Raw genomic sequence first — 25419 nt, forward strand, 5'->3', positions numbered from 1 at the left:
AACACTGGAGGAACACATTGTACATAAGGGGAAAAAAAAAAAAAAAGAAAAAAAATAAAAAGAGATTTTGGAGCAGAGGCAATATTCTTATTTCTCAACAGAGTAAGAATCACAACCCTTTATGTCTGCAGCAAGTCACTGAGATGAGAATAATTTAGCTTAATCCAGCTGGAACCATAGAACAAACAAATAATGCAAACCTCTCTCTTCTGTTTCCCTAGTTCACTGGAGCAAGCATCAGTGTCAGTAACAGCATTGTCAGAGGCTAGGAAGTCAAACTGAAGTGCTTAATTACATATCATTTCTTTGCAGTTCTATTTAAATACAGCTACTGACCCAAGTTTCTTCTCAGCTCTGAGTGATGCACCCATTACCAATGCTCACAGCATCCTTGGTCGGAGAGGATGTGATGGTCCTATAATGCTTTTATCTTCAAGAGTATGGCTATGAAACAAGACAAAGAACAGAAAAAAACCCTATTTTTGATTTCTTTCTTTTCTCTATGCCATCATATACTTTACTGTCAAATCAAACTTCTCATATTGGAAGCAAGAAAAATACACCTTTAACACGGAGACTGGCAACTCCATAATTCAGTAATGATGGAGAACATATGAGCCAGGAATGGATGCATTTTGGACAACAGTGAGTAAACAATTACTGATTATTGGGGAACCCCACCTAAATTTCTGACTCCTACTCCCAGTTATGAGCTAGGTGTAATGCTAATTTTCACATCAAAGTGTTGTGTGAAACATGTGAACCCTACACAACTTAGCTAAAAAATACATGACCTATAGGAATCCATCCTTGGTGACAGAATCCTCCTGCACTTGACCTGCCATGCACTTCTTCATGCATTCAAGTTATTTTAAAGCTATTAGCTTGGACTTCTTCACTAGTAACTTTTATTTCAGGGCAAACACAAATTTTATTTTCTTCAGTTAAGATATCAGACTTTTAATCTTGTTTTGAGTGTATGATTATTCAATCTTTGTACTAATCTAACTACATAATAAAACTACACACATCCTCTTCTCCTTCACCTGTTAATAGCAAAAGCAACACTTGCCCATTTTAGATATGTGCATATCACTATAAACCTTCCCAGGATTCAGGGTCTATCCTGTCCACTAATCTACTAGGATGTTCGTTCCCAAGCAGCCAAATTTACTTACATCATCCACGTCACAGTCAGAAAGAGCAAAATTAGTGGGCTGGATTTCAACCTAACCATGGACATTTTGTCTCAGTGAATTATGAGTAGATTTTAATTTCTTGTTATGAGTGATGGGAAGGGGTGGAAAGTCACTGTATCACTATGATACATGCCATATGAAATCAGCTTTGATCAAACAAATCTATCATTATTTTGTCATCACCTGATGGAACAAAAACCTCCTCTAAAACCCACTAAACCTCTAGAAGTTTCCTGGAGTATTATATATATAAATATATATATTTAAATTCCTCACAATTTTTTTTATTCAAAGGATTTTTAGAAGTGGCATTGACAGACTATACAAGTTTTTCTTGGCATATTTACTAAGTTCACATTCAATAAGAAAATGATAGCCAATGCTTCATCTGTGAAATCTATTTCACATTAGCAAAGGTTTTATTTGATTACAATAAATCTATTCCATCTACCTCTGATTATTTTAATCAATTTATTCTCCTATTTTTAGTTCATGACAAGGACACTAGGAAAAATCTGACACAGGTTGAAGCTTTTGTGATAGCACTGACTGAAATTGATGTAACAGAGTGGCCAGTGAGAATCACAATTGGTGGAAGAGGATGATGCTTCCACCATATTCCTCTCATCAGCATTCAGGCACAACAGGAGGGTTCTCAGTTATTAGACTGTTCCTAAGGCCATTCCTAGTGTTGGTCATCAGAAAAAGGAAAGCCCAAAGATGTGCACTCAATAGGAGTAATATTGACCTGAGTCAGTTTGTCTGTAAAGTGACAAAGACACCCTATTCAGCATACCAACAAAATTATTGGCAGAACTCACTCATTTTATTAATTATTTCTTTGAAAAGCTAGAAAATTAAGTTAAAACCAAAACTATCTATTAAAAAATGTATTCTATTTGATAGGCACTTCCTCAGATACATTTGGAGCTTGTAAATCTGATTGTCTTATGGACTAATAAATATTTCAGCTTCCAAAATATCTGTTTACATACAACATACAGTAAGGTAAACATTAGATTAAGGTCAAATGATACTACCTGTAAAACCTGCTTGGCATTTCTTGATGTTTACACTTCACTATTCAAATTGTATTTTATCCCTATCTGTAAGATGCCATGAAAAAGACTCCCTAAAAGTCCTCAGTTCCCTAGGACTACATTGATTCTTTTTGTCTGTGACTATCCAGGAAAGCAATGAATTCTAGAAACACATACAAAAAGAAGAGCTGAAAATGAAGATTTGAAATACTTCTAATCCTAATATTAAAAAAACCCCAAAAAAACAACCAACCAAACAAAACAAACAACAACAAAAAAAAAAACCAAACAAAAAAAAACCAAAACAAAAAAAAAACCCAACCAAAACTGTCAAAGAAAATAACAAAGGTTTGGGACTGCAAATAGGATATTTTAGAAAACAGCTAAAGCTTTCTACAGCTGCAGTGTCAGGTGGGACATTATGCTGTATGACAGCTAAATAGTCAGTTTAATACTTAATACTATTGTTTTCTCATAAAATGTAATTCAGCAGTAATTAATCCTCGTGTCAGGAAAAGATTTATCTGAAACATTTGTTGGCAATAAAAAAAAACTTTCCTGGAGCCTGTAAAAAACCCAAGCAACTAGCTATTTCCTGGAGGACTGATCAGGATGGATAACCATTCACATCACATGTTTTCCCTTCACATTCTCTTGGCAAACACCAAGCAGTGTTGGGATTCGTTGCAAGATAGGCATGAAAAATACCTTTGAAATATATGTAAATAATAACCTAGCAATTGATATACATTTTTTACAAAATTATCAATTTAACAAGGTTAGTTTACTGAAATTTTCTCTAGTTGAGGTTTTAATCTTTGAGTGTAGAAAACACTTCAAGTAAAACTTCATTATTTTAAAGGTATTTTTCAATTGTACTTCATAACAGTAAGAACTCCTACCATATTCACAAGTCTTTCCATACACAAAATACATTAAAGGACTCAATTAGTATCCTAGAACTAACCAAACCATTGATTTATGCTATTTTACTTCTCGGATTCTATTTTTTTCCTATTTCAAGTATACAGTATTTCAAACCAACCATACAAAAAACTCCAAACAACAACTCCACCACACCTTTCTGGATATAGAGGTACTTTATTTTTGGCATTATTTGGGTAGACAAGTTATGCACTAATTCCATCATTCTAGCAGGCATTATGGAAGAAGTTAAAGTTATTAGATGCTATCATATGGTTTCACTTTTGTAAAGCTGAGGTTATTTTCTTACTTTAATAACATTTTCTTTTAGGAGTTTAAGGCAAATACAAGTTACAGAGAAAACCTATTGCAGTCAATTGTGTCACTGTTTTCTTATTTAACAACAAAATTAAGAAATCAAATCTGAAGTGTAGAATCTTTTAATGTGATTCTTAGATCACCTGGAGGTAGTTTCTTGTTACTAGAGGAGCTACATTGCCTACAAAAGCAAACAAATCCTCTCCTCCTCAAAAGGAGAACCAAACAACAAAGCCAAAAAATACACCATTGTAATGTTTTGTAAAACTTATCATATTTTGACACTAACTATTAAAGGAGGATCTCTTATCTAGTTATGTAAATAAAAATACAGATACAGTTTCAGGTATGCTTTCCAAGGAATCCATCATTTGACATTCAGATGCCAGTAAAGGAAAGAATGGGAAAATGCAGCAGCCGCAGCCCCTGTCACCACAGTGGTATTGTGAATTGGTATTCTGAAAGGAAGCACAACTGATGCAATGTTACACAGCCTAGCATAGTTACAGGCCAAGGGAGTAAATTAAAAACAGTATGATAGCTGTCTTCACATTTTTACAAGCCAAGCAACATGATACTTGAGATTGGGCTCTGTTTTAGCGAGACATTTTTACAAGCCTGCTGCTGTGAGTAAACTGAATAGCCCCTGTGCCTTTGCTGCTCAGGGGGGCAGCACAAGCTCCATGTACAGCCTCCTCCCCGAAGTTTTCCAATTACAGCAGGAATCCATGGAGTTTACCCATTGATAAAATCTTCTCATGGAAGGATTTAAAAGATAGCTCTTCAGCAATCTTCTTAGATCCATTTTCTCTCAACATGTCTGGGCTTCCTTAAAGCTAGATTGGCTCTCTTTCCTCATGTAAAATGATGACATATAGCTACCGTATTTAAATGCTTCTGTGCATGAAGAATGGGACCTAATGATACATTCTGAGACAAAGAAGTTTTTTAAGTAAGTTGATCTGGACAGCATTAATGCAGTATAAATATGGTGCACTTACATTGTAGAGACATGCTGGTTTTAAAGTGCACTGTTCTTCACAACACTTCATAAATTGCATAATAGTAAAATAATAATTGCTTTTTCTTATTTTGGTAATCTGAGAAGAAACATAATTACACAAATAACTTATAAATATTTATTCAGTAGATAGACAGCATGCGTTGACTGTACCTTTGCAATAAGGCACTACAGCTTTTTCTCTGTTCCTCATAATTAATGTGTTCCATCTATGATCAGTTACTTGGAAAATTATAAAACAAATTACTTCCTATGTACTTCCTTTTATGTTTTCCTAGAAAACTAACCACTTTAGTTTTGTCAGGGAAACTGGTAAGGGAGAAAATGAGAAAAAAATTTGTACTCAACATGTGGATGGCCATTTTGCTACAAAAGATGAAATTACATAAAAGTGGAGGCGAAATCCTCCTCATCCTTCTCCAAGTCTCAAATCAGCCTCATGTGTGACTTACTCATTGTCGAAGCTTTTAGAGCTTTTGCTATGATTAAGGTCATCAGTTTATATTATATGTGTTCCAAAATAATAACTTCCTTCTATCGTACAAAATGCAAACTGTTACCTGAAAATTGTAGTAACAAGTTGCATAGCATTGTAAAGAAAGTGAAAAGCTAAATAACTGCATTTTAATTAGAACCCTTGAAATCAATCAAACATAAAAGAACTCCGATAAGAAAAAAATTGTACAAACTCCTTGTGTACTTGTGCCACCTACTGGGTATTGCTGAACTATGACAAAAGTTGGACAATAGCACTTTCAGTTTGCTATCAGAATTTGGGCAGAAACCTGTCTCTACATACTCCATCCTAAATTAAATTTATACCTAATTAAACACTTAGTGTACAAGTTCTTAGAAATTGCTACATTTACAAGTGCTGCTTCTCTTCTGCTTCAAAACTTCAATGAAAATAAAGAAAATACATCAATCTACCTTGAACAACTTCTCCATTACACCTGGGTCATATTCTTCCTAGGATTTTTGCTAAAATTAGTAAACTGAATAATCCAACTTGTATTTGGGGTATGCAAGGAATCCCCCATATTGTCAGAGCACACAGTAAAATTTAAGACGCTGTTTTTTCTGAACAAAATACATGAATGAAAGTTTATTTTTCCATTTCCTTTCTGGAAAAATGCCCTCTAATTAAAGGCCTGCTTACAGGTTTCCTCATAAGTATTACAAAATATTTAACATACTTAAAAGACAGGAGCCAAAAACTTCATTTTGAAAACAAACCCTATCTATTTGAAAGTTTGGCTTTACAGATAGTAATTAAAATTGAAGCTTATCAGGGAGATTTAGAAGACTGTAACCAAAGAGTAGAACATATGTCCTCTGGGTTACATGACTGTGCATGTTTCCATTGACTTCATTCAGCCTTGAAAACTACTTCTACTAAAGAACTTTTAACTACTTACAAAGGAAAAAGCCCTCTGTCTTTGTAGAATTGTTTTCTGCAAGATTATAGCAACAATTGACAAGGATTCACAAGGAATATTCTGAACAGAGAAAAGTACTGCAAATTTGATGTGCCTTCACATTCAAAGGAGCATAGCAAAATCATGTCCAAGCTAACAGTTTTATCCCTTTTTTGGAAAACTTGAATTAACAGTATCTTCAGCAAGTTTCGCAGAAGGCACCTTGTTAGCACCAGAGGCCAACTGAGCAGGCCCTGCCAAAACAAAGCCCCCGTACACTTTGTCACAATAGTCCACGTATGGCACTGACTGGGCTGAGAATCAACTGAGTTGCTCCTTCCACTGGCAAACACATTCATGAGGCTGCAGAGGTGCATGAGGTTTCCTTCATGCACTTGGTGAGGAAATCAAATGTGCATTTCAAAGAGATTTAATTTTAGGGAAAAATAACCCTTGATGCAAGTTGTATGTTAGAGGAACTACCACAGCAGGAACAATCTGGGCCAGTGGAGGTAGAGTCCCAAAGGAAAGACTGAGCATGCATAGGTATGATTCAATCTGAATCATCTTTGGTACCTGACAACTCAACACAGTATCTGCCTTCTCCTGTCTTGAACACCAGTCAAGACCAGAAACAGAGAGGTGGAAATTTATCTACAGAAAAACATGGAAGTTCAAAAAAAATCCCATTAATAGAATTATAGAATGCTGCGCATTCTATAATTATGTTGTGTGTAACAATAATATTACTGTTATTATGTTATAGCTCATTATTCCAAAATAATTGCAAACTCTGACTTTCATGTCAAACCAATCAGCAGATGTGTCACACTGCAACAACATGTAGAGCTTGATGTTCAATCCAATCTTAAGGCTCTTTCCTAATGTCACAGAAGTAGAAGTATCTGAGATATTTTTAAAATTAAGTACAACAATATATCAATATAAATTTATACTACCATTCTGGGAAGTTTTTTCCATGTCTTGACCAAAATAGATTGTCTCCATAAGACTGAATCCATATTCTTCTCTCTCCAATTTAAAAACCAACCAAAAGTTACAAACAAAACAAAAAATCCCACCCAAAAATAAACAAACAAACAAAAAAACCAAACAAAAAACCCTATAAAACAAAAAAATCCTCTGACTTTTTAAAGCTTGAAAACAGCAAGGTACTGTACAGCTTTCAGAAAACAAATGAAATGTTTTTGAGACTGTTTTTATAGATTAAAGTGACATTTTTATAAAATTATCTCCTTGTTAAAAACTGAAGTACACTGTGTAAACTTGCCTTTTCTAAAATATGAGGCTATATAGTAGCTGTACAGTGCTTAAGTAAAGCCATGATCCTACAATATTTTAGCATTTATCTAAACTAAACATCACATTATTAATATGGAGTAAATTAAAAGCTGTGATGATAAAGAATGAATTGTTTAAAAAATAAAAATTATTAACTTTCTATCAGTGAATCCTGTCTGGAATTCCCTAAGGGTGGACAGTTTGAGTATGCATATACCACATGTCAATAGTCAGAGGATCACAGAGTGTGGATTGAATTTCATGCTTCTGTACACTTTCCTGTTAGAGCACTGTAAAATATTAGGGCTTACAGGTCTTGGAATATCTTTACTCTCCTGGAGTGGATTTTACACTGTAAATAGAGATTGAAAGTTTGAACAGAGTAGAAGACATTCATTCATCTCAGAATTTAGGACCACAAAGTTCCAAAGTTAATTTTCTGTTCTGCAACCTTGCTGTTCACAATGTAACAAAACTGACATGAATCCAATTGCTGAAACTCCTTTAGAGCTGAATTACTGTGCTGGTTCAGTTCCCCTCCTGATAATATTTATGAGCAATTCTTTTTGTAACTTGATTAGGATCATCCTGTAGGGTGGAATTTGCATGGTTGTAATTTTCCAGTTACTGTTCATACGTGCATGGATAAAAAATAATTACTTGCAAGATAAGTACTTCACCTAGGGAGGGAATATAGTTTCAAGTCTTTGAAACTTAGGAAAATCCACATTCTGACATGATCTAAGGTCTTAATCAGCTCTATATAGCATAACATTCAGGCCCTCACTTATGTGTGCACGTGTGTACTCAATTTATTACAGTCAGCTAACCATTCAGAAAACAGAAACACAAAAAAAATGTTTAACAAAATTTGGCACAAATGAAAACTTCAATTACACACTAATTTTTCTGATGCAATCACATGCCTGAAAGGATTTCCAAGTTCTTATCTTCTCTACATGCATTTTTGCAAATATCTCTAAACCTTACAAACTATATGCAGCAGCAGAAATTTAAAGCTTATTTAATACAAGCACACAAGAACAAGAGTTTTTGGTGAGTCTTCAGGATTAGCATCTGAGCTGCATCTTGGATGTCTGACCTTACAAGATATATTAATTTTAAGAAGCACTTAGGATGTGAGCATGGGGATGGATACCTCTTCGCCAGAAAGCTTGGCTTCAGTGCTAATCACTAGAGTCACCAGTTTTAGTGTGGTATCCTGTGTCTGTGTCAAAGATAGCTGGGTCAGTCTGTTTTGACATCTCATTTTTGCTTTGCTTGTATTGCAAAGGCAGTTGCAAAGTCAGAATGCCTATGTGGATAGCAGCACTTATGCTACATGGCCACTGGTAAGGAAGCTTCTCACTGTGACTGTGCAGAAGGCACTCTGGCAGTCACACTGACACCACCAGAGACTTTCACTGCTGCGCCCAAAGCCCTTCACAGCTGGTGTGCCCAGTGAGTGATGGATGACCATTGGACATGACATGTCCCCCCTCACACAGTCAGACCAGGTTGCCTGACCAGTTTGACCTTAGGCTTCCCTTAGCAGAATCTGACCTATCTCTTCCCATAAAGCCACTTATTTATGGTGCTGTAACACAGAAATAGTCCACTGGTGCCTCTGAGGAAGGACCCCTGACAAAGGAACCCCTGTGTTGGGAAGGGTAGATAAATATGATTAAGAACCACAATGGTACAGCCAGGACGAATATAACGCCCCCTACTGGCTGGACAATCACCCTCACCTACAGCGGGGTCCAAAAGCCAAATGGACTGTTCCATGTCACCCCCCCGAATGTATGGTTCACCCCACATCTGTAACCCTCCCCTGAACCATCAGGTGCCTGTGACCCCATTGGCCCAGGTCCTGTTCCAGCCCACCTTGGAGCCCCCCTTGATAAAGGGTCTCCAGGGGGCTGGACGCCCTCTTGGATCTTCCCCTCTCCTCCTGGAGCGTCCTCCGGGAGTCCCTGCTCCCCCCTTTGTCTCTCCCCTCCCCCATCACCCTAGGCCCAGCCACGTGCTGTGTCTGGCAGCTCGAGGCAGGGCCTTTCTGCGTCCCGAATAAACCTGATCCCCCAAGAGCAACCACAGAGATCTCGCTTGTATTTGTCCGTGGAATACAAATATACGTCTTTACACCCCTGGGCTTTTATACCCTTACAGTCTAAGCGTGCCATAGTCTGGGGTCTTCCAGATGAGTCCTTGGCTTCTCTTGTGTCTCTGAGTGCCCACTTTTCCAGCTGGGTCCACATGCCCTTTGTTTACCAAAGAGTTGGCACTTCACCGCATCTTGTCACAGGCTCCCACCCAGAGAGAGCCTAAAAACTGGTAAATATGCTTTCCCCTTATTAACAGGCAGGTGGAATATATGGAAAATCAGAAACTAATAAGAAGCTTCAATGCAGAAAGACTAGAAAATCTTTCCAGTTACCATATTCTCTTCTGAACTCTTATCATGGTCTTAAATTGTATCATTATCTTCAAAGGACATATCAGTTTTTAAAATTAAAATACTGTAAAAAGAATGTATTACTCTTCCCTGAGTATTTGTATTCCATGTAGCATGATTTCAGCAAGTTATGACACAGATACTCAGTGAGAAGATAATGACAGGCCATAAAACATCACAAGTCTGTACATGTGTTTTCAGACAACTGTCAGACACTTGCCAACACCTGCCAGCAGGCATAACCTGTTTCCAAGTTCTCTTAACATAATTATATATGAATGGAGGATGTACTTACATTGGTAAAGCTAGTTTTGCTGAACAAGTACCCTTTGAAGCCAAAGCATTTACCATCTTTGTTTCAGAAGGAAAAAACAAAATCAAAGGTGGTATGTCTTAAAAACATTTCTAAAAACGTTACGCTGGACAATTTTCACTGTAGTAGTGTTGTCTGATGTTTTTTTTTAATCTCATCCAAAACGATATTAGCATGTCATGTGACTCCACACTTCCTACACAGATTAGCTAGAGAGAGAAAGCCATGCCAAATAACATTACAGTTTAACAATGTTGCCTTTAACTTCTGGGAGGGATGATGAACAAGTCTTCGGACTTGTCCATTTGTCCATTTCACATGTTCTTAAAAATTGTATTTTTTTTGGGCTTGTTCATTTTCTAATGCATACTCAATTTTTTTTGAAGGATTCATGGGCACAATAATTGTTTTGCTTGTGTGCTATATTGAGAGGGCATGCTGGATGGGTGGAAACATGGCCTTGAGAGCAAATGAGGATGCCCAATCAGAGAAAGCTTCCTGGAGTGCAAGATATGATAGGCAGAAACAGCATCAGCACACAGAAGGAACTTGCAGACAGGGTGCATGCTGTGAAACTCCTAAGAAGATAAAGGGAGCATATACTCCCTTGGCAGGGAGTACTGCCAAGTTTTCAGAGGAGACAGACAAAGTTAGAATAACTTCGGATCTAGACATATACGTGTGAAGAACTGGAAATCACTTGGTGAGCAAGGCCATGGAAAAAAACCCCAAACTTCACTAGAAAAGCAAAATAAGCAGGGAGACAGTGATACCAGCTCCTGTCATTTCCAGATGTCAAAAGCTGAATTTTAATCTCTTTACAAAAAATACGCCTCATTATGGTTGATGTTTCATTAAACCTCAGCTGGAAGCTTTTCAGTATGTTCAGTGCATTTATTTTAAAGAAAATGTGCCAGCAGATATACTTCAAGATTCTCTCAGATTTAGACCTTGTCAAAAATACATAAAACAGCAATTAACATTTGATAAAAGTCATGCCCACAGAAATGTGAACTTTAAATTGTATCCCACAACACCATGGCCCAATCCAACTCCATGGATAATGATATCATGTGCAGGAATTGCAAAGTAAATTCACCTCATCTTCTTCAGTATAAAAACACACATTTAAAGTTGTGATGGAATTACTTATAAAAATAAACATATATAACAGTCAAAGGCAATGCTGAAAAAACAGAATATACTTAGGGATATTGTAAAAGGCATGTTTGTTCCCAAAATTTTAATATCATTGCAGTCCTAAAATTAACAAAAAAAACCCCCAAAAAATCACAAAAAACCAAAACAAAATTAAAAACACAAAGCAAAAATATTTAATGTAGAACGTTAATAATTTCCAAGTATGAGGCTATTTCACCCACTAATGCTATAAAAAGGAAAGCAGTAGTTTAAGTTTCCAGAGACACCACAATTTGGAAATTCAACACTAGGAATGCAATACAGCCTGATTACTAAGAGACCACGTTTTAAGAAAGGAGAAAAGATTTTCTTGTCAGATTGTCTTTATAATTCTGCAACATAGAACATATTTTCAAACTTTTCTCCTATACTACAGATATCAGAAGAATGTTCTTTTTTTAAGAAAAGCCAAGATTCATTTGTTCCTCTATATCAGAAGCCTGAGTTTTAGAAAAACAGCTACAACTACATCAAACCTTACAATTAAAATCATAAGGTGTGATGACCTTTGCGCTGCCCGTGACCCAAAGAAACTTCTTTTAAGAAAATAAGTATAAATCAGCCCTCGATGTCCTACTTTCCAATTTTCAGAAGACTACCACCCATAGGTGTATCTTTCTCTGAATCTCCTTTTCAAATTTTTTATAACTCCAGTGTGTAGTCTCACTAAAACTGGGTAAGAAACTCAGAAATAACTGATTCAAGGGAAAAGTCTATAATAGAAATTCCATAATTACAAAAGCTCTATTCAAACTACTAGTTGAGATACTATGCAATGATTTACGAATTTCTTTCGCACTTCTAATAAAATATATGAAGTTAGCAAGTAATAAATAAGAGCTAACCTGTTCTCTAAATAAGAAAGTTTGGTTTTATAAGGACAACTCCAAATAACTAGCTTCAAACAACATATTCTGTCAGCAAATAGAACAGAAGTAGGACAGAAACAAGTACTTAATAAAAGCATGAACTTTTAAGACTGAGAAATATACACACAACTCATGATTTTCATTGGGATTATCATCTCACAGTACCTCCAAAGTCCTTTCAATTCTCCTTCAGTCTCATAGATGCTTAGACCCAGAAGTTTTTGAAAAGGATAATTCAAAAACCTTTCAGGAGATTCAAATATGATCCCTCTCTTATAAAATAACCCCATATACCCAAACTGTGAAGAAATATGTGGCTGTCACCACCAGCTTCAAACATTTCCCAGTTCCTGATTATGTCCTGCAGCACCTCAGCACTGTTCTGCTACAGGAGGCCCAAAGAAACATGGGAGTACTGGACATTGACCAAGAGAAGTAGGTTCTACCAAGTTACTGTGTAATAATTTTATAAAGCAGTATTAATAAGGTTGTCCTGCATTATTTTGGACTACAATCATTATTATTGCAAACAGACTAATAATAATTGAGCTTCACATATTGATTTTATTTTGACTGCAATTAAACCGGTACAGGTAAGTGATACATTCTCTTTTGTACATAGTATTTGAATGCAAGGGTGAGGCACCCACAGAGCACTTTCACTGTTCTGCCAAAAGGGAAAGGACTTGGAGCACTTAAGCATCAATTCCACTATTGCACTTTTAAGGATAAAAAGTGAAGAACTGTGGAAGGATCTTACAGCTCTTAGATTTTGATGTTTACCTTTTTTACACTTGTACCTATCAGGCTCATAATAAGCAGCTTTCTTCAAGTTTTTTTGTTTTTGTTTTTGTTTTTTAATATAATCAATAGCTTTTAAAATCAAGCACTGAGAATTAATAAAGAAGAATAATCTTCACACTGGCAGAATTTACCATTTCATTTTCCTTTCCATTATTATGAATTACCAATATGACTAAAATTTCCTCCTTTTTTTTTTTTTTCCAAGTGATAAACACTATGAATGTGGAAGACTGAAATTGTCTTTCCTCTTAGAAGGGATCCTGGGTAGTCTATCATTGCTGAGGAAAACTAATACTTAGATAGAGAAATTATTATCTTCTGGTCTAATGAGAATACCACTGTTAAATCCTGCATTAGTATTCCTGGGTTCATAACTCCAATATTTAATTTTATAATAAGCTTTGTATTGTTAAAGGAGAATCCATTGCCTGAGCAATCTCACACCGTGTAGAGTCACATATCATGGTTTACTGGTTGCCTTGTGAACTCAGTAACTTATTGATTTTCTACCAGCTGCAGTGTGGTAAACATGGTACTAAATTAGTAGTATATGGTTCTGCCATGCATATTCCTTAACTACAACATATCTCCTTTTTATTTAGTGTTAAAATACATCACAGATTGATTAAAATATAAAAATAAGGAAAAAGAGTATAACATGAAACAGTACCACAAACACTGGGGGAAGATCATATTTCTTTTAAAACATGAAATCAAATAGAGCCTACACAAGTGGCAGGAGACAACCATCACTTGAAGGGATTAGCTGTAGCTTAAGTGAAAAATGATATACTCTTATTTAATTTTTCAATATTTTCTACCTGTATGACAGTGCCAATCATATTTCAGAAAGTCAAGGTACTTGTGAAGAATGGCTTGGGTAATGCCATACAGAAAGCTATTATACTTGGATTACATTGGTGGCACTACTGTGTGACAAAGTTAAGGAGCTCAAGTCTTTCTTAATAGTGTCACATTATCTGCCAGTTACTGCAGATGTAAAATCTGCAGAGGCAACTCTCATGTATTTCTTCAGAAAGTCTCAATTACATCTGATGTTGAATAAAGAGAGAGTAGGAATGATTTTTCCTCTGTTTACTGAAAATGTACTACAAGCTTCCTGAAGACCTGACCTATTTTATAATAACGTCATTTGAATTTGTCAAAATCAAGGAGGCAAGTGAATTCAGACTGGTTTTTTCTCCCACGCAAAATAAAATTACAGAAATATTTGGACATTTATCAGCCTTGTTGATAAACTAATAAATTAATTAATCAATTTTCAATTGTTTCTGAGAAATTAATGCATTTTGACAACAAGGATGATGACCTGCAGAGGAAATTTAAATTCATGCCTGCTTGCAAACAATGAAGGTATCAGCTTCTTACACATTCTGAAAAACTGCCAATCAGGTATTTCCCTAATTCCTTATTTCCAAAAAGTAGATATTTTACCCCACTTTGCAGCAAATCAGACTTCCCATTCTTTACACGTATTCATATGCAGAAGTGAAGTACAAGGGTGAGATATTGGTTTTGTACATTGATGCTTAATATTACAATCAGTATGAAAAGAAAAACAAAAAAGAAAAATTGTCTCTGACTGTCTCTGAGCACCAGCTACTCCAGCAAGCTGCACTGAAAAATAGGTTAAATTCAGGATCAGTAACAAAAGGGAACAACTGTAATGTTGAAACATGCCTGAAGGCAACTGAGCCCTGAAGATTATTCTGTTGAGGAGGGTGAGAGAAACTCCTGAAGATCACGTGAGAATCTGCTGGACACAACACAGACCTTGGCAAGAAATTAATAAGAATTACACCTGATGCTGTGAGGAAGGGCTGGGTTTCATTGAATGGTTCAAGAGGGTGGGTATGGGAGAAACAGATACATGGAATAACTGAATGGGGATCACTGAAACATTTTAGGGAGTCTTGTAAAACCCACAGAACTTTGACAAATATCTTAAGGCTACAATGAGTCTGAGATAACCTTCAGTAACACCAGAAATACCAATATGGAGAACATCTGTAGTAAACAGTGGCCCTAAATGTTTAAAGTAAATTAGTTGTTTAACTGTGAGGAGACAGGATGAAAACCAGAGGGACTAAGATGACTCAGAAGCAGCAGGAACAGCAGAGGACAGAAGCAGGAAAGAAAGCGGCTAGCTGAATGCAGGCAGGAGCAAGTCTGGTACCTGAACACGGCAGTCCCTCCTGTCTTCTTTTTAAACTCTACTCTAAACTCACTACCTTCAGGAGAGTGTTGTCTATTCCATGTGTGCTCAAGCAAGCAGGATGCTTGCAAATTTCAAACTTAACTAGGCAGCAAGAAAATTAAGATAAATCTGCAGCTGGATATGAATGTGAATGTAGGTCAAAGAGAAGCTACCAGAGGGAATTTTGTGTACAAGTTTGAACATGTTTAGCCACTGGGTAAGACAAGATTGACACATACAGTTCTGGCTTATGTAAGGACTGTTTGTAGGTCTGGGACACCTGAACAACTGGATGTGATGTTTTTACAGCCAGCCACATTCACAGTGCGTGTGTGTGAGGAGCTTTGTACATTGGTGCATTAGGGATAACAGGAAAAGAAAAAGTGGCAGCCTGTCATTTAGCAGGGATGGCAAGCCCTCCTCTCTGGTTTTGAGAACTGACATCAATTCCAAAGTCCACTGGTCTTCTTTTAACATGCATAAAGAGTGAAATACAATTCTGAGCTGTATGTGGTATTTATCCTTTCCTGCCAATTTATATTCATGTTGCAATCTACACTGTTTAGCTTCACTTAAATACTTTTTGCATGTAGGTGTTTTATAGATGCTTAACTTGCTCTGTTCAATATTTGTTATTTGTCAAACAAACAATAAAAATTCCACAGTGAGCAGTTATTGAGGCTCTTCATAAAACAACTACTTGAGTTTTTTCTTTCAATTGATTATCCAGTTCTTGCAGTGATTGCAATAAGTTTTCCTTTTATAGATTATTGACCTGGTTTACTTCCATTCCATTGATAACCCATTATCATCTATCACAGTAACATAACTGCTGATAAGGCACACTTCATGCAGAAATCTGCCACCTGTGGCCTGCAGGTAAAGAAATGGATGCAGAGAGGCTTGTGAATGCTTTTCACCTGTGAGTAACAGCTGCTCAGAAGTGTGGTAAATTGAGAGACCAAGTTACTGATCTGGCCAACACCAACACTCCTGGGAACACTTTTGCAAGATCTCCAGCTTGGCATCTGCAAGAAATGAGTTTTATCTTGCCACAGCTCCAGTTGCTGATACACATGGCTGAGGTAACTCACATTACCTTTCATGGGCTTGGATGCAGGCATTTCAGCCATTAAACTAATAACTTACACTAGAATCTACTATAATTTTAGCAACTTTAAAACAAAAATATCTATTTATTTCAAATAGCACTTCCCGATTATGGGTTTTGTCCACAATTTCTATTAGAATAAAGCTGATGTTTCAACAGGCTAGTAATGAATTGCTTTGTTCAGAGTGACACTGAACTTTCAGAGCTCTTTTGTTTTCTGAGAAATTGAATTCATTTAGAATTGTTTCCCCATAAGGTTTTTGATCATCACAATTATGCCTTCAAAATCTATACACAGGCTTTTATATTTCTGGTTATTTTCTTAAGTAATATGGCATCAAAAACATCAATAGGGAGATTAAGTTCTTCCTCCTCCACAGAGAACAGAAAAAGATGCAACATGCAATTTTTAATTTGGACTGCTTTTTAAAAACTGCTATTTTTATACTGAACCAATAACAACATCTAAAAAATTGGTCCTGTATTTCAAGTGCAGAAAATGCATTTATTACAGAATAACAGCAATAGGCAATAAAGAATTGCATAATTGAAAAATATTTATCTATGGACTATTTCTGTCTGTACATACATGTGGTTTTGTAGTGGTGAGTAAGAAATTTACTGGTTATATATTGGGTGAACAAAAATCAGGTTTAAATCTACCCCGCTGAACACAAGCTGTAGATGAAAATATCTGTTTTAAAGAATAAAAGAATTAGCAAAGAGATAGCTAATATTTTTCAACATTTGCAAAGCATATAAACTTCCAGAACTATTCATCAGTATGCTTCATTTCACATATCCATATTCATCCAACTTGTATCAGAAAAGAACAAACAAACTACAGACACCTCTATGAATGTTTGAATCAACCTCAACCTTATGCTACAAGTCTCACTGCCAACAACCACATAAATAATAACAATTAGAGTAACATTCTGTAACCTCAACCTTCCCCTTCCTCTTTAGGAAAGAGCACTGTATTACATAGAAAAAAAAAAAAAAAGACAGGTTACGCTATTAAATAGATCAAGTAGCAAATTGAAAAGTCTTTACACAGTATAATTAAGAATATTTCTCCAATTTCTACTTAGAATATCCACTAATTTTTTACTATTATTTTTGCAGTTTTGCATCTTACTCATGCACCTAAAACCCCAAATAAATCAACATATCAAATGAAAATCAAACATACAGGTATTACAACTTTTATGTATACATCCAATCCAAATAATGGAACCAGATGAGTTCAACATTTCAGTCTTGCATTCATTCAGCACTGCTGACACTTGTATATTTAACTGATGAAAGCTGTAAAACCAATTCACAAACCTCCCCCTAAAATACCAAAACAAAAAACTCCAACACAACAGTAAAAAAAAAAAAAAAAAGAACTCGCACCATAAAAAACTGCAAAGCACCACATCTTTAGTTTACCAGCATGCTTCTTTTCCTCAGCAACAGGACATCATAAAATAGTCTAAGTGATCCCCCCTGGATGCTCAGCCACCACCAAAGGTGCTCTATCACTCACCTCTGCAACTGGGTAGAGAAAAACAATTATAATGAAAGATGAATGAGAAAGATTAATGAGGACAGGGAGAGATCATTCATCGCTTACTGTCACAGGCAAAGTAGACTTGACTTGAGGTTATTAATTGAATTTATAACCAATCAAAATCAGAGCAGGATAATGAGAATTAAAATGAATCTTGAAAAACCTTTATTCCACTCCTCCTTCCTTCAGGGGTTCTACCATCTTGCCCTAGTGGTGGAAAGAGACAGGGAGTGGGAGATACGGTCAGCTCATCACAGGATTTTCTGCCACTGCTCAGGGAGAGAAGTCCTTCCCCTGCTTCAACTTGGGTTGCCTCCCATGGGAGACATTACTGCATGAACTCCTCCAGCCTGAGTCCTTCCCACAGGCAACAGTTCTCCACAAACTGTGACAGAGTGGGTGACTCACCTTCAGGTACACCCTGCTCAAGTGTGGGTTCCCCCAAAAGGGTAGTAAACCCAACCAGGAAAACTGTTTCAGCATGGGTTCCTCTCTCTACAGGATGTGGGTCCTGCCAGGACCCTGTTCCAGCACAGGTCTCCCACAGGTTCACAGCATCCACCTGCTCCAGTGTGGGTTTCCTCCATGGGCTGCATGTGGGTCTCTGCATCCCCACAATCCTTCATGGGCTGCAAGGGTGTGGGATTCCTTAAAATCAGAGGGTTTGGGGCACGTTGCAAAAGGCAGGCCTCAGAGACAGCAGGATGGTGATTAGAGCTAAGCAGTAGCTATAAGAGTTGTCAGCAGAAAAATTACACAAAAAGTAGAAAGAAAGGACAAGCAGAACAATTGTCTGTGTATTAACGCTTGGGTAGAATAACTTCCTAAGTTGCAGAAAAGTATATCTGGTGAGATATTAGGAAGTTCTAAGCTTAATAATGGAGCTCTGTGCATTGTATCTTAAGGCTTACAAGCAAGTATTATATTCTAAATAAGCAAGCATTGTTTTAACCAAGGGTACGTGTATTTATAGTGATTGGATAGAACTCCTGTCAATATGCTTTTGCTTTGTGTGATTGGTCAAAAAGCTTATAAAGTAAGTTGTAACATTAAGTGTGGGAGGGGGTATGGCTGATGGCCCCCCTGCTCTGCCTTGGGAGGCAACTGACATTTAGTTTCCCGCCTCCCCCGGTTGTCAGTCTTTTGTTATCCCTTCCCTTTGCTCCTGTCCATCATTGTGTACTCCTTCCCCCAGTTCTGGAAAGTTCTTAGTTCTCTGTACCCCCGTTGGTTCTCGCCTCGAAGCCATCCCTTCCCTCCATCCCCGTTGGCTGTTGCCCTGTCGCTCTTCCCTGACTCTGCCCTCAAGCCCTCACCTAGTTGGACGTTTTGTATCCTGACCCTCCTACCCAGTTATAGTTATAATCTCTGCCCCGCCCCTGGTTCGGGGCTCTCGGAGCTGGCTTCCCTTCCAAGTGGTTGTTCCCCTCGTCTCCCACCTCGCTTTCCTTCTCCTGAACCCTTGGAAATAAAGCCACACGTGAGTCACCTGCCTTCGGTGGAAGCTTGTTATTTTCTCCAACCACCGACGCACCTGCGGTCCGGATCCAGCAGCTATCCGCGGCGACTCTAGGACCCAGGCGTGTTAATTAAGTTCTTGGTCTGTTGCCTGGATGTGAGCTGCTGGCATCTTCCCATTGTCATAACCATGTAATGAGACTGATACTAAAAAATAAACACCTCGAGATGCATGCCACAGCAGTCCCGTCCCGTTCATGACCTGTACATAGCCCCCAGTCAGCGATACAGGGGCACAGCTGCTTCGCCATGGGCTGCACCACAGGCTGCAGGGGAATCTCAGCTCTGGCACCTGGAGCACCTCCTGCCCCTCCTTCTCCACTGACTTTGGTGTCTCCAGAGTTGTTCCTTTCACATATTGTCGCTTCTCTCTGAGTGCAATTGCATCTGTGCTATACCTTTTTTTACTTCTTAAATATGTTTGCACAGAGGAGCTACTACCTGTTCTGATTGTCCCAGCCTTGGCCAGTGGCACATCCATCTTGGTGCTGGTCAGCATTGGCTCCATTGGACATGGGGGAAGCTTCTAACAGCTTCTCACAGAAGCTCTCTGTGTGCCTCCCTTCCCTCAACCCCAGCTACCAAAACCTCGCCACACAAACTAAATATACCTAACTGTAAAAGTCTTATGCTTAGCAGTAATGAAATATTTTGTCTGTCTCTCAGAAGTCATTAGTAATGTGAATTTCAGGTAAAATGGAAGCTCTGCCTGACAGGTTTTCTAAATCCTTATTACTTTTTCCACCTGAGCTCCAAGTAATAAAGAGAGTCTCAAACAGTGAGCCAGGTTAAACTCTGTAGGAAGAGGACAATTTAAGCAACTTAGAACTTTGTAAATGCAGTAGGAAAAGACAAAGCCATACAAATTCACTGGATTCTATCTTCAAATAAGTCCATGAGTTACACAATGGAGTTAACTCCTGAAATGAAGTCATGAAAGGTCATCTAAGTGAACCTGACTTATGTGTCTGAATGCAGCATTAACTGACCTGAGAATTTTCTACCCCTTCCCACTAGATGTCTTCCAGCAGGATGTCACCTTTCTCTTGAGGACAGTGGACTTGGAGTATCAAGTTGGCAGAGAGAGAGCAACAGGCAGAGATTACCTGGCTGACGAGCTCTATTATAATTCCAACCTCATTTTCACAAAATGTCACCAAGTACTCTGACAGCAATAAACTTCAAAACTCAAACTTAATTAAAGCACATTTAACACAGATGTTGCTACTGGCAACAAAGTAGCATTGTCACTGTAACCTCTTCTGTCAAGGTGACTGCTGCCAGTCTTTCAAAATAGAGACTCTAATGTATAAGTAATTGAATATATAAATAATATTCAGATTTTGTATGTACTGTGCTATCAGATAGCAGAAAGCAACTTTTTTCCAAACATATTTAATTTTTTTGCAATTCTTTTTCTCTGGATATTAATTTTATTGGGAGCAAACAGGTTCAAAAAAGCCTTTAAGGAGTTCTGTTATTTAATAGTACTGATTTTTAGTGAGATTCAGATTAATATATTGTTATACTGCTTTTCATTCTCTCAAGGAGTCCAAGTGCTTCAGGATATATATATATATATATATATATATATATATATATATAAATGTATGGACACTTTTTCAGACTGCCTCCAGCATCTGTTCCCATTTCAAAATATGTCTGTTGAAAAGATAGACAGAGACATATACTTTTTTTTTTTACCCTGTAGGATATTCAAATGAGTAGCTGAAAATGTCAGAGACAGGGCAGATATAAATTCCTTACCTATTTATCTCCTAGAGCTACAACAGGTAACACAAAACATGTGGTTTGGGTTAACTGTCAGAAGTTACCCATCTTCTACAAACTTCTTTCCCATAAACAACTAATCTTTATGTATGTATCCCCATAAAAACTTATTTTTCAGTCTCAGTTTCCATTACATTGGGCAGGTACCTGATGTATGCAGGTCAAGATTTGATATGCAGTCTCTGTACACAATTAGAGATAGAGGTTCCTGATCTTTCTATATGGAGCCGTAGATCAAAAATAAATGTGTCTAAGTCTCCTTAAAAATTTGGGGAGATTTCAGTAAGCAGGGTCCTCTGTCCATGTAGCTGTAGCTTCTTTTACTACAAGCATGTGACTCACTTTCCCACTTTCCCCTTTTCCTTCTCTGTGCCAATCTAAAACCTTTCATTTTCCTTCCTCCTACTCCTTGTTTTCATTTTTGGCTAGACAGCTAAAATAGAAATCAGATCCATGCCAAACCCTCCCAGCAGGCACCACGTGTCTGCCTTGGGTACAGCGCAGGGACCAGAACACCTGGCTGCTCTTCCTCCAGTGCTGCACTCTGCCAGCCTTCCCTCAGCATGGACAGAGGCACAGACTCCCCTCCCACCACAGAATTTCACAGGACTTACCAGAACTCCTTCACTGCCTGCAGGCTTCTATTCCCTGATAGATTTAAGATGAACTAGCCAATATATTAAAAACCATCACAGATAACTGAGAAACGCAGACACGGTGACTCTGTTAAAAAGCCAGTAAATCATTCAAATTATGCTGAATTTCCTGATTAATATAGGCACAACACAATTCTCTTAAACTAGATATCCATTAGTTAAAGAAGATATTGATCATTTTTTTAGAATTTTTTTTGTCATCTTGTACTTTTAAATATCCACAGCTCATAAAGATCATTCATTTCTGACAGGATTTTTCTTCCAGAGTGCATGCATCACTGATTATAGTCTGGCTTGTGTGCAATCAGAGTTCCATTACTTCACACTGCAATTAAGGTTATGTGAATCAATTACTAAATTAATTCCAGGTTTTTAAAGCTATCCTTAAAGTCACAGAATGATTCAGGGAATTAACAGGTACCAGGTAGGTAATGCTTCAGACAAAACTGCCTTGAATGTTTTTCTCCTAACAGCAAGAGAACCTCCTGAAGTTTCTTAAAACTAGTTTAAGAAATTTAGTGATGTTAGAAGTAATGGTCCTACTCTGGTTTCAAGATTTGGCCAAGCAAGCACAAAAAATATATTGTTTTTATATTCCTTTAGTCTGTGTACTGCGTTCCAGCTCTGTTTCTTTGTGTTCGAACACAACAGAATTATAACTGACAATTGGCTGACAATGCATCTTCACAATAGCTACTTCAGCATATTTAAATGTGGACCAAAAATATAGAAGCACTGGTTCATTACACAAAGTTTGTTTGGAAATTTCTCATTCTCTTAACTGTAAACTGTAACTTCCAATAGAACAGAGTTTCCTAGTACAAAACAACTTCAGGATGCAGTCACCAAAAGCGGTACACAAACCATTCAAAAATAAATCTAGTTTGCATATTTTTAATCTCAAAACTCAATTTAAAGGCAATATTGAAATGCAGACAAAGGAAAAAGGAATATAAACCTTTGAAGTAATAAAATAAACTACACATGAAATATTCTCCAGGATAAACTATGTTAACAGTTTTAGTTTTTCCTGCTTAGAAGTCTGTTAAGTACTTCTCTAACTTCTTTTTACAGTACTATGATTGACATAGGGATGACTCAAACATATCAAGACAACTTCAGATTTTAACATTGATCTCCCCAACTTGCATCTGTTTTATTTATAAGGATAAATTACTATATTGTAACAGTTGCTTACCACACAATCAGAAAAACACCTCCAAACCGCATCTTCCAAAATACAGTTTTAATCCTCTTCATCAAACACCAACAGTTTTCCTCCAGTCTTTAGTCTGCCTTTAAAGCCAACTATAGTAATCTAACGATAAATAAGTTTTATCTAATTTCTTTTTTTTTTATCTTGGCAATGTAATCACTGAACCACATATTACTGAAAGAGCTTTCAAAAGGATACCACCTAACATTTCTTGGCTCAAAGAAGTCATATGTATTGAATGCAATAAAGAACATACAACATTTTCATTTTGGGGGTGGGGTTTTCATAGTGGGGTCTCTATATGTATATTCAGCTTTTTATTTAGTATTGTACACAAAAACTTGGACTACTATTGATTTCTTAGACTGAAAGGTTGCATTCATAGAAGATTTCAGTACCAATACATAATATCTTCAGAAATTTAATGCCATTTATTAATCTTATTTAGCCGTTTCCTTTTCCAGAGCCTAAATTAATTTCCTAAAATCTTACCACTCATTATGAACTGCTTATAGCAAAACAGAGTCAATGATTAATTGAAGGAGGAGGTAGCAAAATAAAAATAATGGATAGTCACCACTTTGGCTTGGGCTGAGACAGACAGCACTAGCTACAAGAAACACAGAAGTCAGGAAATATCATGACACCTAATCATTAATTCTTTGCTAGTTTTTTGTCTAACACCACTAGACAGAGAAAAATAATATCCTTCGAAGAAATGTCTGGTACTAACAAAAGCTGTTCACGTACTACATAAAAGGCAGCATCACTTGAGAACATTTTTACTTTTCAGTCTTCTCCCCTTAGACCCTGGTCTTGCTATCTGCTCCAAAACAACAGATCAAAGCTCCTGAGGGGAACTGATGAAACGTGCAACAGCCCAAATATCCCAAAGAAGAATCTTCTGGCTTTAGGTCTGACAGCAGCTGGTAAAGCTGGCAAAATTGTGGAAATGCAATTTCAAAAGAAGTAGTAAAAAGTTGAGAAACTACAACTTTGAAAGAATTACTGACACTTCTGTGTCCTTGCAGTTCCTGGTGGCAGAAATTTCTCCTGATGTATTGGCAGAGGGTACTAGAAGGAAAGTAAGAAGCCAGCTGATTGCTCCCTCTTGTTTAGCAGGAGTATCTTGATAGTTTAATTCACAATCAAGGGATCACTTGATTGGCATCTGAGGCAAGATCCAGCCAGCTGACATAGCTCAATCTGGGCCTTTGCTACATGGCAGGTTAAGGTCAGTAGGGCTGACTTGATCCGTCTTGTAAAAGCTCAGCTTTCCATCTTGGCTGACCCCAGAGGTCTTTAGTTTGGAGAAAGAGAAGCATAACCAAAAGGACAAGTCTTCCTGCTGAAAGGCTGGTGGGATAGTCGTTAGGATAGTCCTTACTGCAAGCCTCAAGGGGAGGCTCAGATACAAAACTTATGTTAGACATGAACATTTCGGCTACCAGCATCAGGGGGGAGGGGAATTACATACATGGCAAATGCAAGACAAGACATTTTCCCATAGGAAGCTTAGTGCTTCATTATCAACCTCTTCCCATGGATCAGAAGACAAGCAACCATGTTGGCTAAAAATGGAGCAAGGTGAGAAGAAAAAAGCCCAGTTCATACCAATAAAAATTTTTACAGACATAGGCTCTCACTGTTATACCCAGGAACTTCAGCACAACCTGGTAACTCAGCTGCATAAATCAATACAACTTCCTACACTTCAGAAAGCCAAAGCCACACTCTATTAACACAGAGATTTCATATCCTACAAGAACACAGATGCATAAATTAGCAAGCAGATGGACAGACTGCCAAAATTATGCTTTTTTAACTGTAAATACACATCACATTCCAAACTACAGAAGACATATTTGAGTAATCTTCTATTTTTAATAATGACCAAGAAATATACAGAGAAGTCAGTTTCCCTATTTGAAACATTGACCATCAAAATGTTTGAAACATTACCCACAAAAATCCATTTTTGTTTTACCCAAGCAAAAAAGGACATGATCATCAAGGTATGAGAGTAACACACAGAGGAAAAGCTGACATGCACATATTTATACAGATATATATAGATATATACATATAAAAAGATATATGCACATATGTATGAGTAGGGACAGCACCTTGCTTGAAAGAATCATTGGTCACTTGCCTTATGACAAGAGCATGATCTGACATGGCCAAATGATATTTTTGTGCTGTGCATTTATTTGTGTGGATGCATACAACAGGCAGCCATTGCATTGAGCTGCATACAACCTGTACTACACTCTGGCAGAGAGAATCCAGTCATATTAAAATATTTGAGAAAAAGATTAGGGTGCTTATAAGCAAAGTTAGATTTAGCAGTCCTTTATTAGGTACTCAATTCTTTCACTTCTCTACATGTTTTCCTGCAGAGAATATTTTCCTTTTTGCTCTGAACTTCCTTATGCTTAAACAAATTATCTATCACAACTGGCAAAATATTGAATCCTATGGG

At 37.2% G+C, this 25419-nt stretch overlaps 1 protein-coding gene across 10 annotated transcripts in view; it reads right to left on the reverse strand.

Annotated features, from left to right (window-relative positions):
• The window catches only part of CDH12 (cadherin 12), a 638254-nt gene that overhangs the window by 370922 nt on the left and 241913 nt on the right, over positions 1 to 25419 (reverse strand). The window contains exon 2 of one of the 10 annotated variants that reach the window (XM_072924058.1): positions 337 to 444. The exons of the other annotated variants lie outside the window; for them this stretch is intronic. The gene's annotated coding sequence lies outside the window, so the exon portion shown is untranslated. The remainder of the gene's footprint in view (positions 1 to 336; positions 445 to 25419) is intronic. 10 annotated transcript variants of the gene reach the window in all.

This window comes from Taeniopygia guttata, chromosome 2, assembly GCF_048771995.1.
Source record: "Taeniopygia guttata chromosome 2, bTaeGut7.mat, whole genome shotgun sequence".
Taxonomy (NCBI): Eukaryota; Metazoa; Chordata; class Aves; order Passeriformes; family Estrildidae; genus Taeniopygia; species Taeniopygia guttata.